General features: G+C 37.1%; 1 pseudogene; it reads left to right on the forward strand.

Moving 5' to 3' along the window:
* The first annotated feature begins 12,211 nt into the window (after positions 1–12,211).
* Positions 12,212–15,357, forward strand: LOC106431352 (annotated as a pseudogene).
* Positions 15,358–15,525: the final 168 nt, after the last annotated feature.

Below are 15,525 nucleotides of genomic sequence, written 5' to 3' on the forward strand. Positions count from 1 at the left end.
TAATTGTGTGTGTTTTGTATTTTTTTTTTATAAAAATGATGTGTTAAGATTCAGAAAATATTTTGCTCTCAAACTCTTCCACTCACCAAAGCTAATACAAAAACAGAGCAATGAAGATCAAGTTACTTGACTCTGTTTTTTCATAGAGATAACAACATGGTATCAGAGCTCCCTTCGGTCCATGGAGCCACCCTGAATGAAACAAAAGCTGTATACCAAGAAGGTGCAGCAAGAAGAAGAGCCAAGGATAGAGAAGCCAAGGCAATGGTTGAAGGAACCAAGAAGAACAAGAAAGAAGTTGAAGAAGAGAAAAAGTGGTGTCACAGAGACAACCATAAAGAAGAAGAAGTTGAAAATCACATGTTTCCAGCAAGACAAGAAGAGCAAGGACCAGAAGAAGAAGAGAGATGGCTCATAGACAATGGGTGTACAAATCACATGATACCAAATGAGAAGATCTTTGTTAGAATCAACACAAGCATAAATGTTCCAATAAGAGTTGGAAATTGAGTTGTGGTGATATCAAAAGGAAAAGGAGATATTAAAGTGATGACCAAGAAAGGAAAGAGAATCATAAGAGATGTTTTCCTTGTTCCCAAACTCGGAAAAAGCTTGTTCAGCATCCCTCAAATGATTACAAATGGGTATCAAGTTACTTTCAGAGGAAACAAGTGCATTATTCATGATCCAGTTGGAAGAAAGATAGGAGAAATCCCAATGGTGAACAAAAGCTTCCACATCAAATGGTCTACCCATGAAGAGACAGCCATGGTTGCAAACAATGAAGCTGCTGAGTTATGGCACAACAGGCTTGGGCATACATGCTATACAAACCTGAAAATCATGCAAGCAAAAGAGATGGTGGTTGGCTTACCAAAGTTCAAAACAAGTCAAAAAGGCTGTGAAAGCTGCATTCTAAGCAAGCACTGCCGAAACTCATTTCCAAAGGAATCAGAAACAAGATCAAAAAGAGGACTTGAGCTGATTCATAGTGATGTGTGTGGTCCAATGCAAAATGCATCTCTAAGCGGCAGCAGGTACATTCTTACATTCATTGATGATGCTACAAGAATGGTTTGGGTTTACTTCTTGAAAGCAAAGTCAGAAGTATTTCAAACCTTCAAGAAATTCAAGAATCTTGTTGAAAATCAAGCTGGCTGCAGAATCAAGAAGGTAAGAACAGATCGTGGAATAGAGTATTTGTCTAAAGAGTTTACAAGTTTCTTAGAAGAAAATGGGATAGAAAGGCAATTGACTGCAACATATTCTCCACAACAAAATGGTGTCTCAGAAAGAAGAAACAGAAGCTTGGTGGAGATGGCGAGAGCAATGATAAAACACAAGAACTTACCTCTGAGTTTTTGGGCTGAAGTTGTTCATACCGCAACATATGTTCAAAATCGAACCACAACAAGAGCTCTCAAGAGTATAACTCCTCTAGAGGCCTGGAATGGAACAAAGCCTTCAGTAAACCACATGAGAGTGTTCGGAAGCATTTGCTATGCACACATTCCTGATGAAAAACGAGGGAAATGGGATGACAAGTCAAAGAAGGCAATATTTGTTGGGTACAGCTCTCAAACAAAAGGATACAGGGTGTATGTGCTTGAAGGTAAGAAGATAGAAATTTTCAGAGATATCATTTTTGAAGAAAAAAGTAAATGGGATTGGGATAAGAAGGAAGTCATCAAGCACCTTGCTACACCTCCAGAACTAGAAGTCACTAAAGAAGGTACAAGAACTGTCGAATCAGAATCAAGTGACGATGAACCTGGAGAAGGAAGAAACACTCAGCATTATTCACCAAACCGAGTACCTGATAGTCCAGAAGGAAGCTCAAGTCCACCAAACAGAAAGACCAGAGCAATGGATGATCTTCTACTAACTGCTCCATATGCCGACATTGAGTATTCTGCAGTAAGTGAAGGTTGTTACTCAAGCTTTGAAGAGCCCACATTGTTTGATGAAGCTGTGAAACACAAAGAATGGAGAGAAGCAATGAAGGAAGAGATACATATGATTGAAAAGAATCAAACCTGGGAACTCGTCAAAAGACCTCTGAACAAAAATATTGTGGGAGTGAAGTGGATATACAGGTTGAAAACAGATGCAAAAGGAGATGTGGAAAACATAAAGCAAGGCTAGTGGCCAAGGGGTTTTTGCAGCAATATGGTGTTGACTACTTGGAGACGTTTGCCCCTGTTTCAAGACATGAAACCATCAGATTGCTTCTTGCTGTTGCAGCTCAAAAGAGATGGAAACTTTACCAGCTTGATGTTAAATCAGCTTTCTTAAATGGCCATCTAGACGAAGAAATATATGTTGAGCAACCACTTGGCTTTGAAGAAGAAGGGAAAGAAGATCATGTTCTTCGCTTGTACAAAGCTCTATGTGGTCTTAAACAGGCCCCAAGAGCTTGGTACAACAGAATAGATGAATTCATTTTGAAAGAAAAATTCAAGAGGAGCGAAAATGATCATGCGCTGTACACTAAGAAGGTCAATGGAAAGATTCTGATAGTGTGCATCTATGTGGATGATCTCATTGTCACTGGTGATGATGATTACATGATTGAAGAATTCAAGACAGCGATGAAGAATGAGTTCGAGATGTCTGATTTGGGTTTGCTAAACTATTTTCTTGGCATGGAGGTTGTACAAGATGAAGAAGGAATATCACTATCCCAAGAGTGCTATGCAAAAAGACTACTAGAAAAATTCAACATGAATGAATGCAAGACCATGGAAACACCACCGGTACCACACAGCAAGAGTCAAGAAGATGAAGAGGAGTTCACGGATCCTAAAATCTATAGAAGTCTAGTGGGAGGCCTGTTGTATCTCACTGCCACTAGACCAGACCTCATGTTCTCTGCATCTTACTTGTCAAGATACTTAAAGGAACCTAGAAGCAAACATCTCAAGGGAGCAAAAAGAGTTCTCAGATATATAAAAGGGACAAGCGATATGGGCCTGCATTTTACAGCAGTTAAGGAACCAAGACTGATTGGATACCCAGACAGTGATTGGGAAGGATGCAAGGAAGATCTAAAATCAACTACAGGTTATTGTTTCAGCCTCGGTTCTGCAATTTTCTCTTGGCAAACAAGCAAACAAGATGCTATTGCTCAATCAACAGCAGAGGCTGAGTACATGGCTCTGTGTGCTGCAGGAAATCAATCCGTATGGCTGAAGAGATTACTTGAAGACTTAATGTTCAATGATCAAGTGGGAGTTCCCATCTACTGTGACAGTCAATCAGCCATAACCATTGGCAAGAATCCTGTCCAACATAGAAGAATCAAAGCATATTCAGATAAAATATCATGTGGTTAGAGAGTATGAGAAGAATGGAGATATTCAACTACAATACTGCAAAGGTGAGGAACAAATGGCATACATATTCACAAAAGCTCTAGGAAGAAAGATGTTTGAGAAGTTTTGTGATCAACTCGGTTTGATTAACAAAATGACAAGTGGGAGTGTTGAGTAATGTCATTTTTGTAATCAAACCAAACAAGAAGAATCAAGGTAACTATAATGGCTTGTAGTTTGGTTTAGAGAAGTTGTAAAATGTCAAGTAGTTGTTGTATTTTTCTGTGTAAGCATGGTCTTAAGCTAGAGTTCTAAGGTGCTAGTGGGAGCAGTTGAAAAAAGTTAGTCAAGAAATAAGATGTTTCATATAAATTTGTAATTGTGTGTGTTTTGTATTTTTTTTTATTAAAAATGATGTGTTAAGCTTCAGAAAATATTTTGCTCTCAAACTCTTCCACTCACCAAAGCTAATACAAAAACAGAGCAATGAAGGTCAAGTTACTTGACTCTGTTTTTTCATAGAGAAAACAACATCATCTCTACTCAATGAGTCTTTATTTGCCAACTCACCTTCGGTACCTATCATAGTCCTTTATGGTAAACCGAGTTGTTGGCAATGTGAATGGCGACAGTGTTATCACAATACAAAGGTGTAGCATCAGAAGTATCCACCCAAAGATCAGCAAGGAGATAACGTAGCCACATAATTTCTCGGACAGCATCAGACATGGCGCGATATTCAGATTCTACAAAAGAGTTGGAGACTCTATCATGTTGATTAGACTTCCATGATATCAGAGATGGACCGACAAACATACAGAAACCCGAGACACTCTTCCTTGTGTTAGGACAAAAGGTTTAATCAGCATCTGCAAAGGCTGAGAGCTTTATGTCAGATGTGGCAGAGTAAAACAAACCTTGACCAACTTGAGATAATGGATCACTTTATAAGCAGCTTGATGATGTTTATGCATTGGAGAAGCAGCGAATTGGCATAGTTTATGAACTTCATAAGTTATATCAGAGCGTGTAAACGTGATTAGAGAAATTTACCAACAAGGCAACATATAACTCGGCACAGTGGCGGACCCAACATAATATTTAACTAGGGTCAATATGAACAACTTTTAAAAATTAAAATTAAAATTAAAGGGTGTCAAAGAAGGTGTTTTAACCCAGGTTTTGGGGTGTCAATAAGAAGAGATTAAACATTTTTGCTAGAGACTCTTTAACAAAATCTACGCGCTTTAAATTTTTTTTTTAACAACTACGCAATTTAATTTATTTGTTCATTTTAGGGGTGTCGACTGAACCCACAATAACTTTAGTGGATCTGCCCCTGACTCAGCATTAGGAAGTAAGTCCTCTTATTCCAAGGCTTAACACTAGGATCCGTGGGAATAGTTGAAGGTTTGCAACCAAGAAGACTCGTCTCAGTCAATAAATTCAGAATGTACTTTCTGAAAGAGGGTAATACCAGAACATGATATTTTCAAGCCAAGAAAATAACGAACAATGCCAAGATCATGAAGCTTAAAGGAGCATTGCAGAGCCGCTTTAAGTATATCCATGGCTTTGTCGCAGCTACTAGCAATAAATATGTCTCCAACATAAACCAACACTGCCATATATGCATTAGCAGACTTCTTAGTGAACAGAATATGATCACCAGACAAAGTTTTGAAGCCCAACTTCTTAGATAACAAAAAACTTTAAAAAATTAGAAAACTCTGAAACTCTCTCGCAAAACACCTCTGCTTAAGCAAATCTGATTTCTCTCTGGCGTCCGGCGGCGCGTCCGCGCGCGTGCCGCGCCGGAGGAGCCTCTTCCCCCTTATCTTGTTTTCCTTTGCTGTTTCTCAGCCTCTCTCTTCCCCTTTCGATATGCTCGTGGCTCTGGGTTGGCGTGTCTCTCCGGTGAGCGCTTCGTGCGCAAGGAGCGTTCCTTTCCGGCAAGAACACTTTTCTTCTGGTGCTGTGGCGAGGAGGTCGCAAGGTCTGGCTGAGGAGTGGTCGGTTTTTAGGGTTTATGGCGAGGTCAATTTTTCTGGATCTGGTTTCTAGATCTCGCCGGATCTCTTCGTCGTTGGGGGATCTTGAAGGACTGCTCCATCTACTAGACGGCGGCGGTGTCGTACGCTAAACTATGGTGTCTTTCGGTAGCGACGGTTGGTCAATTGGTTCTCTCCGGTGTCGGTGAGGTTCAACCCTCCCATTTGTTATCAAGTGAGTTTCGGTGGTGTTGTCACCGGAAGCGCGTCTGGAGTCTCGATACGCAGACGGAGATGGTATCAGGCTCTGTTCCGGCGCGTGTGGTAGTTGCTGGTGGCTGTGACAGACAGTCGTCTATGGCTTCTAGATGGTCACCTGAGGCTCCGCTTCTCTTCCGATCTATCCCCCACGGCATCCTCTCTGGTCCTCCGTGTTAAAAGTGGCCACTTTCTTTCCGGAGCTGTCTCATTGCTTCATTGTTCAACCGCTTCACGACTCAGAAGTTTGGTTCTACCGGTTAAGTAAATGGTCTATCGGTTCTCGATAGCCGGAGTTGTAGAGGTGGTTCTCGGGAGTCATTGATCGCCTCGGGTCAACAGCTCGTCTAAGCTCCCTTCCCGGTGTCGTTTGGTCTGTATGTACTATGCGGCAGTGTGGCTTGACTTTACTTGCAGGTTACTGAGTTTTCTTGACAGGATGTGGCGTCGATATCAACCCGATTTTTGCACTTTTCGTGACGGCAATGGAGGTGTACGTCTCTTGGTAAGAGTCTCTCTCATCTTTACGCTCGTCTTGGACTACAACGCCGGTGACGATTACAAGGCTCGAGGAGTTCATCGGGAACTAGCTACTCCGGAAACGACACGGGAGTTCCCGGCAACCGAGGCAACGAGGTGAACCTCACGGTCCCGTGGTTATCGTCGATGGTTGAGAACGGCAACCGATTCTTTAGGATTTTAAAAACGATCTAGCCGAATGTTCCGGGTCAAGTGGGCGGGCGAAGCTAGGTTGTAATACATTGACTAGAGAGCTTTTGTTCAAATCGACCTTGTAACCGAAACTGATTTCCCGTTTAACGGTAGATAACAAGTTAACAGTTTGGCAATGGATGAGAAAGTCTCAACATAGTCTAATCCCTCTTATTGTGTATACCTAGGGATGTTATATAGGGTTGTGAGATTTAGGGTTGACCCAGCCCATCCAATAATTTAAGAATCCTTACCCTAATGCATTATTCCTTAAGTGTTTAGGGCCTATTTAGGTCTAGGCTAAAAAGAGTACAAGGGTTGATAACCCTTTTTTTTTTGTTAAACAACAATATTTTGGTATATGGTTAAAACTTAAAAAAAAAATATTTTTTTTTCCAAATTCGTATAATTATTCTTTCGCTAAACCTGCAAAAAGAAAAAAATTCTGTCAAAATTTCAAATATGAGTTTTTTCGTCAAATCGCAAAAATTAGTTTTTCCGACAAAACCGAAAAATCGAGTTTTCCGCCAAAATTACAAAACCGCGTTTCCCGCCAAAACCGAAAAACGATTTTCGCAAAACTGAAAAATTGAATTTTCCACCAAAATCGAAAATCGAGTTTTCCCAAAACCCGAAAAATTAAGTTTTTCTGCCAAAACCGGGAAATCAAGGCTTCTCGCCAAAACCGAGAAATTGAATTTTCCCGCCAACACCGGAAAATAGAGTTTTTCCGCCAAAATTACAAAATTGAGTTTTCCGCTAAAACCGTAAAATCGAGTTTTCCCGCCAAAACAAAAAAAAATCGAGTTTTCCGCCAAACCCGGAAAATCGAGGCTTTCTGCCAAATGTGCAAATAGAATTTTCTCACCAAACCAAATTTTCCCATCAAAACTGCAACATTAAGTTTTCTGGCAAAATCGTAAAAAATTTCGCCAAAATCTCAATTGTAAAATTTTGTTTTTCAACAAAAACTGAATTTCCCGCAAAATCTTGTTTTCGCGTCAAAATTCCCATAACATCAAAACATTGTTTGATTGTAGGAAAATTGCCACAAATACCACACTCATAGTACTACTTTTCATGTTTACACTAACCACTTTTATCCTCACTTTTAATGAAGAGTAAAAGACATTTATAACCTAGGGTTAATTAATCTAGATTTAGGGTTTAGATTTGAAAGGTGGGGTAGGGTTTTCGAAATGTGAAATTTAGGATTCTAATAAATATATAAATAAATAATTTAAAAAAAAAATTGAAGAAAAATAGTTTCAAACATAATTTTCAATTTTCAAAAATAAATTCTGAAGGAAAAAAAATTAGAAAAAAAAGAATTAAAAAAAACAGAAAAAAGTTCGAATTTGAGAAAATATAATTCGAAAAAATGAATTTTTTTTTAATTATTTATTTATCTAAATAATTATCTATTATATATATAGAAAACAAACGTATAAGAGTCTCTTTAGTGGTGGTAAAAATGAATAATGATACCATGAAAGTGGTAAACATGAAATTTTCCTTTGATTGTATTATATATCTTTTAATGAAATTACAACATTTATGTAAATCACATGTTAAAATTAGTTGCTTGTGTTTTAAGAGATTTTATAAAATGGGTTAATCCTCAATCGACCCTAAAATGGGTTAAACATGAAAGTGGTAAACATGAAATTTTCCTTTGATTGTATTATATATCTTTTAATGAAATTACAACATTTATGTAAATCACATGTTAAAATTAGTTGCTTGTGTTTTAAGAGATTTTATAAAATGGGTTAATCCTCAATCGACCCTAACCCAGCCCTTTATGCATAAACTGTTAGGGTTAAAGTAGGATTAAGGCTAGAATAGGGCTGGACTTACATTTTATATGGTTGATAAAAAAAAGTACAAGGGTTGATAACCCTTTTTTTTTGTTAAACAACAATATTTTGGTATATGGTTAAAACTTAAAAAAAAAATATTTTTTTTTCCAAATTCGTATAATTATTCTTTCGCTAAACCTGCAAAAAGAAAAAAATTCTGTCAAAATTTCAAATATGAGTTTTTTCGTCAAATCGCAAAAATTAGTTTTTCCGACAAAACCGAAAAATCGAGTTTTCCGCCAAAATTACAAAACCGCGTTTCCCGCCAAAACCGAAAAACGATTTTCGCAAAACTGAAAAATTGAATTTTCCACCAAAATCGAAAATCGAGTTTTCCCAAAACCCGAAAAATTAAGTTTTTCTGCCAAAACCGGGAAATCAAGGCTTCTCGCCAAAACCGAGAAATTGAATTTTCCCGCCAACACCGGAAAATAGAGTTTTTCCGCCAAAATTACAAAATCGAGTTTTCCGCTAAAACCGTAAAATCGATTTTTCCCGCCAAAACAAAAAAAAATCGAGTTTTCCGCCAAACCCGGAAAATCGAGGCTTTCTGCCAAATGTGCAAATAGAATTTTCTCACCAAACCAAATTTTCCCATCAAAACTGCAACATTAAGTTTTCTGGCAAAATCGTAAAAAATTTCGCCAAAATCTCAATTGTAAAATTTTGTTTTTCAACAAAAACTGAATTTCCCGCAAAATCTTGTTTTCGCGTCAAAATTCCCATAACATCAAAACATTGTTTGATTGTAGGAAAATTGCCACAAATACCACACTCATAGTACTACTTTTCATGTTTACACTAACCACTTTTATCCTCACTTTTAATGAAGAGTAAAAGACATTTATAACATAGGGTTAATTAATCTAGATTTAGGGTTTAGATTTGAAAGGTGGGGTAGGGTTTTCGAAATGTGAAATTTAGGATTCTAATAAATATATAAATAAATAATTTTAAAAAAAAAATTGAAGAAAAATAGTTTCAAACATAATTTTCAATTTTCAAAAAGAAATTCTGAAGGAAAAAAAATTAGAAAAAAAAGAATTAAAAAAAACAGAAAAAAGTTCGAATTTGAGAAAATATAATTCGAAAAAATGAATTTTTTTTTTAATTATTTATTTATCTAAATAATTATCTATTATATATATAGAAAACAAACGTATAAGAGTCTCTTTAGTGGTGGTAAAAATGAATAATGATACCATGAAAGTGGTAAACATGAAATTTTCCTTTGATTGTATTATATATCTTTTAATGAAATTACAACATTTATGTAAATCACATGTTAAAATTAGTTGCTTGTGTTTTAAGAGATTTTATAAAATGGGTTAATCCTCAATCGACCCTAAAATGGGTTAAACATGAAAGTGGTAAACATGAAATTTTCCTTTGATTGTATTATATATCTTTTAATGAAATTACAACATTTATGTAAATCACATGTTAAAATTAGTTGCTTGTGTTTTAAGAGATTTTATAAAATGGGTTAATCCTCAATCGACCCTAACCCAGCCCTTTATGCATAAACTGTTAGGGTTAAAGTAGGATTAAGGCTAGAATAGGGCTGGACTTACATTTTATATGGTTGATAAAAAAAGTACAAGGGTTGATAACCCTTTTTTTTTTGTTAAACAACAATATTTTGGTATATGGTTAAAACTTAAAAAAAAATATTTTTTTTTCCAAATTCGTATAATTATTCTTTCGCTAAACCTGCAAAAAGAAAAAAATTCTGTCAAAATTTCAAATATGAGTTTTTTCGTCAAATCGCAAAAATTAGTTTTTCCGACAAAACCGAAAAATCGAGTTTTCCGCCAAAATTACAAAACCGCGTTTCCCGCCAAAACCGAAAAACGATTTTCGCAAAACTGAAAAATTGAATTTTCCACCAAAATCGAAAATCGAGTTTTCCCAAAACCCGAAAAATTAAGTTTTTCTGCCAAAACCGGGAAATCAAGGCTTCTCGCCAAAACCGAGAAATTGAATTTTCCCGCCAACACCGGAAAATAGAGTTTTTCCGCCAAAATTACAAAATCGAGTTTTCCGCTAAAACCGGAAAATCGAGTTTTCCCGCCACAACAAAAAAAAATCGAGTTTTCCGCCAAACCCGGAAAATCGAGGCTTTCTGCCAAATGTGCAAATAGAATTTTCTCACCAAACCAAATTTTCCCATCAAAACTGCAACATTAAGTTTTCTGGCAAAATCGTAAAAAATTTCGCCAAAATCTCAATTGTAAAATTTTGATTTTCAACAAAAACTGAATTTCCCGCAAAATCTTGTTTTCGCGTCAAAATTCCCATAACATCAAAACATTGTTTGATTGTAGGAAAATTGCCACAAATACCACACTCATAGTACTACTTTTCATGTTTACACTAACCACTTTTATCCTCACTTTTAATGAAGAGTAAAAGACATTTATAACCTAGGGTTAATTAATCTAGATTTAGGGTTTAGATTTGAAAGGTGGGGTAGGGTTTTCGAAATGTGAAATTTAGGATTCTAATAAATATATAAATAAATAATTTTAAAAAAAAAAATTGAAGAAAAATAGTTTCAAACATAATTTTCAATTTTCAAAAAGAAATTCTGAAGGAAAAAAAAATTAGAAAAAAAAAGAATTAAAAAAAACAGAAAAAGTTCGAATTTGAGAAAATATAATTCGAAAAAATGAATTTTTTTTTTAATTATTTATTTATCTAAATAATTATCTATTATATATATAGAAAACAAACGTATAAGAGTCTCTTTAGTGGTGGTAAAAATGAATAATGATACCATGAAAGTGGTAAACATGAAATTTTCCTTTGATTGTATTATATATCTTTTAATGAAATTACAACATTTATGTAAATCACATGTTAAAATTAGTTGCTTGTGTTTTAAGAGATTTTATAAAATGGGTTAATCCTCAATCGACCCTAACCCAGCCCTTTATGCATAAACTGTTAGGGTTAAAGTAGGATTAAGGCTAGAATAGGGCTGGACTTACATTTTATAGAGCCGGACTGGTTTTGAATATGTATAATGTACCATCTGCATTCAGTTTCACCTAAGAAACCCATTTACTACTGCACGTTTCCTATGAGGCAAAGAACAAATCAAACAAATATCATTATTTTCAAGAGCTTTGATTTCAATGCCCAAAGCATCACACCATTCCTTCAGCTTGCTTGCCTGAGCATAAATATGTGGTTCATGGATGGAATTAATAGCATTGATGAAGACCATGTAAGGATCAGAGTAAGACAAAACATTTGAGATGGGATGTTCCGGTGATGAGTTGACTGAGTACAAATGATAATCTTGAAGGTGATTTGGTGGTTTAGAAGCTCGTTTTGAAGATGTAGGAACATCAAAAATAGTAAACAAGGCCAATAGTGGAGAAGAAACCATGAACATCAGTAGAGATGATATATTGATGAAAAGGAAACAAGTCTTGGTAGAAGATCGATCACATTGCCAGAAATAAAAATGGAATTGCTTTGGAGATCCATTAGTTTATAACATTTGCATCCAGATGGGAATCCAAGAAAGACACAAGTACGAGCTTGAAACTTGTTCCGCTGTTTGGGAGAAGTGGCTACAGTTGTGAATTGCTTTCTGTTTCTTTCCAGTGTAAAGTGAAGAAGAAAAGGACCAAACAGTGATTTGAGGCATCTTAATATGTGGTACAATCTTTGGCTTCATCGTTTTGTGATTAATTTTGGCGATTAGGCCAAAAGAGCTCAAAACTATAGCCAGTTAGAAAGAAAATCATATTTATTCAAGCAAACTAAATACTGACTGTTGAAAACGGTGTCGTTCGGCTTCCATTGTGTTATCTATCTTCTTCTTCTCTCGGACGTCTACGAACAAACAAAAATTAGGGTTTCACATCTTAAAGATTTTCTCCTCAAGTGGATTGTCCCCTCCTCAAAGTCAGTTCCTTTCTTGCTGGGTATTTCTCTATTTGTTCTCCTCCATACATTGATTTTGCAATCAATCAGCTTGTGAGAGTCGAATTGTTGGTGTTTCAGAGTTTAGCGATGAAGTATTGTTTCAATTCTTATTCATTAGATAAATCGAATTTCAATGGAAATCTACTTGTATCCTGTAATGGCGGATTGAATCATCTCCGACCAGTGGTTCGTTCACTTGCCTTAATTACTCTTTTCCTAAAATTTGAAAACTTTCCAAATCCTGACAGCTTGTTTGTTGTTGTTTCAGTTTTGTGACATGGTTCTTGTTGCTGAGCTGTTTAACCTCACTATACTTGTTCCCGAGCTTGACAAGTCATCCAAGGTATTATATTCCCTATAAAATCATCATTTCATTGCGAAATTTCTGCAAATACTTGCCCGTTTTGATAATTTTTAAAATCAGGTCTTGTGTTCTGTCACAAACTCTTAGACCTCTCTTACATGAATATTTTCGGAGAGAAGAGAAGGTTGAACATGGGGGCTCTTTGCTCAGGTTGTTCCGTGGATTCCCGAAGAAGACCTGCTTCTAAAGAATGCCATAGAGGTGGAACTCTCCTTTCCTTGTATTCTGTTTCCCTTCTTTGTTGCTGGGAACATGATGATCCTTTTGATGTCCCTGGCGTTGGATTAAGCCACTATCTCAACAGAGTGTTGGACACACTTCGTCTGAATGCAAGCATTCTAGCAAAGCAATGAAGTGAATTGGTATCTTTAATTGATTTGTAGGCTGGTGCATCTTTGGAATCACTTGCTAAAGGCGCTGTGCAGTTTTCTAGAAGATTTTCTATCAGAGAACTTCAAGATCGACGGCATGCACTCCTATACGATCCAGTAGTTTCTGCAGAGGCAGCTTTTCGGATGGCTGAGCTTGAACGTACTACTAACCCTAATTTTCCTACAAAGTTTGCTAGAACTGGATCAAAAGAAAACAAAGGCTTTTCTAGGAAGAGGAAGGCTCAACAGCTCAGAAGCACTTATCATTCCTTGCGGAAGAAATTTCAGACTGAGTCATTCAATTCCTTGGATCTAGGATTCCTTGGCTCTGCAAATGACGGCCATTTCATGGATAATAATGGTGTTGCAACACATCTTGGTCTTGAAGACTCTCACATGGACATCATCCACAATGCCTTCCCAGATATCTTGGCTGATGCCGGTTGCCTGACTAATCATGTAGGAGGAGGTGATGCGGTTCATGAAGATTCAAAGCAGAAACTAGAGATCTCTGCTCATGAGCCGAAAGCAACCATGGCTAGCACTGATTGTTTCCTTGCACATCTTTCAACTTCTCTTTTTGAAGAAGAGGAACCACCTCTCATGGAAGTAAATGGCAAAGAAGTTGACAAGTCGTATTACGATGGTCTAAGCTCACTCTCGGTGAATCCTACCAATGATACAAATAGCAGAGCTTTGCCTATTAATACCGGACAAGATCCTTCCAGCTCACAAGCTCATCCAGTAACTGATCATGTGATGCCTGAGCTATATGGTACAAGTTCACTGAGGTCAATGAAGTGCAAACATGTGATTGACTCAGCTGCCCTTGATCCTCATCCTGAGGTTGTTGGTGGTGTTATCTGCTGTTTATTAAACCAAGAGGATCCTGATATTTCGTGTAATGATGGCATTCTTCTGTCCAACACCTGCCATCCAATGTCAGTTTCTTCGTTAGCCCGGCGAAACTTTAAAGATACAAATAATCCAATAACTTCATCTGCTAGAGATCTCCCTACCACTTGGGAAGGACATACACAAAAGAAAATACCAGGACGTTTGCAAGGGTCTTATAAAGAAAGCCAGAGATTGGTCAATCAAGTCAAGGTGACTCATATAAGACTGTTCCTTCTACTGGTTCTGCACAAGCATGCTCAAACACTCTGCTTTCTGATGGGGGTGGTGCAAAAGATGGAAACAACGAGATGGCCGGTGGAAAACGAATCGTCGGATTTGATGGACATGGAAGCTACACCGAGAAGGATAGTGGAAACAGTAAAGAAGAAAAATGTGTAATACCTATAAATGAAGTGTCAGAAGCAAAAGATGTTGATGTTGACTTGATAGAGATTCCAGACTCTGAGCTGGAGATCACTCAAACAGAAGCATGTGAAAATGCTTTTGAGAGTGACGAGGACTTGCCGAACTATTCTGACATTGAAGCTATGGTAACTCTCGACTTTCATCCTTATTTGTCATGCTCTATGGCTCTACGATACATTTACTCTTTAGTCAATAACGCTGTGATGATTTCAGATTCTTGACATGGACTTGGATCCTGATGACCAAGATAATTTTGATCTCGAAGGTAACTGAACCTCCCTACTCACTCAGAAGAACTCTTGTTGCTTTACTCTATCTAAATAGAAGGTCTAAAATCTATTTGTAATTCCTTTGAACGTTTTCACATGCAGTCTCCAAGTATCAGAGCCAAGACATGAAAAGAACAATTATAAGACTTGAAAAGGCTGCTTATTCATATATGCAATGAGCCATTGCTTCCCGTGGTGCATTAGCTGTTTTATACGGTAGATATTCAAAACACTACATCAAGAAACCTGAGGTACTAATAATCGTATTCATTTTGGTAGTCCTTTAAATATTGTCACTGTGTGATTTAAGCTTCTTTAAGAATTATTGATTTAGATGCTTCTGTCTTTTTTTGGAAGTGTTGGATTGTATGATAAGAAAAAAAAAAAACAGAATCCGTAACAGTATTGTGTTTTGGTGGTTGTTAAATGCAGGCGATCATACAGTTGGGTGATGACGGGTCGTTTCATATAAAGAACCTGGGGAAGTATTCAATCTCAGTTAATGAGAAGGAAGTAGATCCAGGACATAGTTTAATCCTCAAATCTGATTGTCTGCTTGAGGTTTGATCCTGGACTACACTTTCTAGCCATTACATTAAATGATAACCACCCTCCTATGTTCTCTTTTTAACACACTTGATTGTTACGCAGATACGGGGAATGCCTTTTATATTCGAGACGAACCAAAGCCGCATGAAAGAGTACTTGAAGAAGATAACAGGGAAAGGGAATTGAGACCAAAACTAGAATGAGTGTTCTTCGTGTATTCGCTTTTGAAGAAGTTGAATGATGTCTCTCTTGTAGTCTTGTGTAATTGTTGGGGAAAGCCTGCACGAGGCGCAGCGGAATGTAATGTTCGTGTTCCCCTGACCTTGTGAGGAAAATACTTCGACGATAACATGATATACTATAAGCAATAACTAAATGAGACAAACACTTTTTACGTGGAAAATCTCCTCGATGTGAGAAGGAAAAACCACGGGACCGTAGTCCACTCAACAATCCACTATGTAAATGTATCTGAGTACAACCACGTCTTCCCAGTTCAACAACCAAAACAGAGACTCAAGCTACAAAGAGCTACTTCCAACACAAGAACAACAAAAACAAGAGAGCAACA

The sequence above is a fragment of the Brassica napus genome, chromosome C4 (assembly GCF_020379485.1).
Source record: "Brassica napus cultivar Da-Ae chromosome C4, Da-Ae, whole genome shotgun sequence".
In the NCBI taxonomy this organism is placed as follows: domain Eukaryota; kingdom Viridiplantae; phylum Streptophyta; class Magnoliopsida; order Brassicales; family Brassicaceae; genus Brassica; species Brassica napus.